Source organism: Chenopodium quinoa, unplaced genomic scaffold (assembly GCF_001683475.1).
Source record: "Chenopodium quinoa cultivar QQ74 unplaced genomic scaffold, ASM168347v1, whole genome shotgun sequence".
Lineage (NCBI taxonomy): Eukaryota > Viridiplantae > Streptophyta > Magnoliopsida > Caryophyllales > Amaranthaceae > Chenopodium > Chenopodium quinoa.
Window position 1 is genome coordinate 1856602 of NW_018742879.1, and position 3425 is coordinate 1860026.

Sequence of the window (3425 nt, forward strand, 5' to 3'; positions counted from 1 at the left end):
CATCATTGTTGAAAGAACCTCCATACATAACACAAACAAATATGACGACAACGGATCACCCTGACAAAGACCGCACCTGGGACGAAATGCTAAAGTTGGATTTCCATTGACCAAAACCTGATAAGAAACGGTCGAAACACACTGCTAAATCAAATGAATCCAATACGGAGGAAACCCATAAACTCGAAGCACCTGAAATAGGAAATCCCAATTAACTCGATCATAGGCCTTTTTCATGTTCAGCTTCAGAGCCGCATAAAAACGTTTCCTGGCATGTGAAGCATTCATAAAGGAAAGAATCTCATGAATAATCAAACTGTTATCCGACATAAGGCGACTAAGAACAAAGGCATTTTGAAAATCGGACACCAAAGAAGGTCAGGCGAATCCTGGCCGTGAGACATTTAGAAATGCATTTATACAAGACATTGCAAAGACCAATTGGTCGGAACTGAGGGACCAGTTCTGGCCGATCCACCTTAGTTAGAAACACCAAAAAAGTCCGATTCCATTCTTTCAAGAAATTACCATGAGCGAAAAAGTACTGAATCGCGCTGACCATAGAAGAACCCATCAACTCCCAATGAGTCTTGAAGAAGTCTGCTGAGAAACCATCCACTCTAGGGGTTTTATTATCATGAATACTGAATAGGACCGCCTGAATTTCTCGAGGTGAAAAAGGAACAAGCAGCTCCTGTTGTTGAATAGTTGACAAGCAAGGAAAATGTAAATCATCCCACCAAGAGGATTCCATCAACGGGGGGGGGGGGGGGGCTACTAGGTAAAAGGAAATGATCATGAACCGAATACGAGCTGGATCTGAAACCCAGGTGAAAATTGGTCCCGAAAAAGGAACATCAATCAAAACCCAATCAAGCCTCCATTAAATAAAATCTAGCTTACCAAGTATAGTATAATTGCCACCCACTTTATCCGAAAGAAATTCTACTTGATTGAAATCACTAAGAAAAATCATTTTTGGGAAGGAAGCAACTAAGTTGCCTATAGTATTCCAAAAATCCAATCTATCAACTAAATGCGGGGCACCATACACAAACATGATATATTTTATTTCATTACCCATCACCAATTTACAAAGGATTACATTTGGAGAAATATATACAAGCACCAAGTCTAACGATGCAAACCAAAATATAAACAAACCACCACTAAGTCCTAAAGCATCAACTTCCTAGCCACACTATCTACAGGGAGTAAAGTTTCCATGAGAAAAACCACATCTAAACCAAAAGAGTGAACTAATGACATGATATAAGGAATTTTAGAGGTGTCCACTTGCCCAAGACCCCTACAATTCCATGCCCCAATCTTCATCCCGAACCCGGTGGCCCTTAAGGGAAGCCACCGATCTCTCAGATGAAGCTGCTTGCAAGTCCGAACCAGAATCAGAACTGCCCCTGCGTTTCTTGTACGGCAGAAGGCATGGAAGACAACCAGAAGGTGGAGCGCGCCGCACTTGATCCTTAGGCACAAGAGGAGCCGAAGGTGCTACTACCGAGCTTGGCCTCTTAGCAGGACACTTGTTCACAACCCAATTCCACATCTTTCGGCCCTTGTCCAAAATATGAACAGATGTCGAAGCATTACCCTTGTCCGATTTGACCACCTAAGCATCAACACTAGACTCCTGCTGCTCGCCTAAAATGATATCCATCGGGACCGCCTCGTCAAACGAGGGCGAAGTAGAGTCAGAAGAAAGTAATTCTGGGCTAGGCGAGTTTGGAGCTTCCTGAACAGGGGAGGGAAAAACAAAAGCTTCCGATGAAGAATCCGCCACATAGCTTGAAAATTCGAACCGATCAGTTGGAAAAGAGCTGGAGAGCGAAGGAGAAGATGAATCCGAATTCGCTGCTGAACCCGCCCAATTACTAGGACCTGCTCCAAATGGGTCTTCAAACATTAGCCCAATTGGACCTAATGGAGGAGGTGAAAAATTCGGAATAATGGGCGAAATATTTGGGACAACTTGATCCAGAAAAGAGGGCCCACTTCCAAAATCAAACTAAGTTGAAACATCTTCGTTTGGCCGGCCCAAATGAGGAAAAAGAATTGAGCTATACTAATTAAAAGGTTGATGCGCTGGTGAACTAATGTGGGATGAGATAATACTAGAGTCCAAAGTCCAACGTAGGTGGGCTGGGCCCAAATGAGAGTGATCAGTACGATTATCTTGACCCATGTTGGGGTAATTTTGAACTTGATTTTGACCAGAAGAAAACAAATGTTGCCGCCCAGATGTGTTCCTGAACATGTGATGTACACATGGACGCTTATCACCACGTGGAGGAGAGTTACGCCAGCCACCCATGTAATGCCACTGACTATCACGAGCCCTTGCATAAACAATGCGTGCCTCATTTCTAGTTTGCTGATTAGGAACCTCTAATTGTTCATTAACCGAGCGATTAATTTCCGAATCACGCTGCCAAACTTCATTAACCGCACTCCGATAAGCACTAGGAAACAGAGGGGGACACAACCCCGAAATCTCACCAACACAACGACAAGAAGCAGATGAACCAGAACGGGAATCCGACGGAGAACGGGGAAAGCCACCCCCATCACTATCATAATCCAAAGGATGCGAATCCGCCGGAAATTCAGAAGGATCATTTTGATCATGAAAGCCAAACCAAAGCTCCGTAGTCCATAACGAAGGAGAAGGAAAAATGCCCCGAATAGCACTTGAATATAAATTAGTATCGGTAGGACCATATAACACACGAGCGCCGCTTTCGTAAAGCGGCGTTCCAAGTGAAAAGCAATAATAGCATCAGATTTTTGACACGAGTTCTGACCGTGTCCGACAAAACCACACTTTTTGCAAAATCTAATTATACCTTCGTATTTAAAACAAACCCACGTGACTCACTTTTCACGTGTTGGAAAATAACAACCCGCAATCAATGGCAAAGACAAATCCACTAGAATTCTAACGCGAGGACAAGGAATTGGAAACTGACCATTGCCTTCATCGACCATAGTAATTTCACCGACATGAAAGAGAACCGCACCCGCAACAGTCAGAGTAGAGTAGCGGATAGGAAGTCCTTGAACACCGACCCACATATTCATTGGATGCAAATTCATGGTGTGCGGCACTGAGTAATCACGAAGCCTTTGGAGAACAACCAAACTACCCAACCTCGCGAATCAAGTTCATCTGCATCCTCCTCCGAGCCACAACAAAACACCAAGTCTTGGTCTTAAGGAAAGACTCGAACTGGTGCACGAAGATGCCAGAACCGCAAAACTAGTCTTTGAAACAAGTCTAAAGTAAAGTCACGATCATCCCAAACACGCCCTATAACACAACAGTCCCAGTGTATAGACTTGTCCTCATCCATAGGTGGAAGATTACTAAATTCCTCACCTACGATGTGAGGATAGACAAAAGTGTGAGG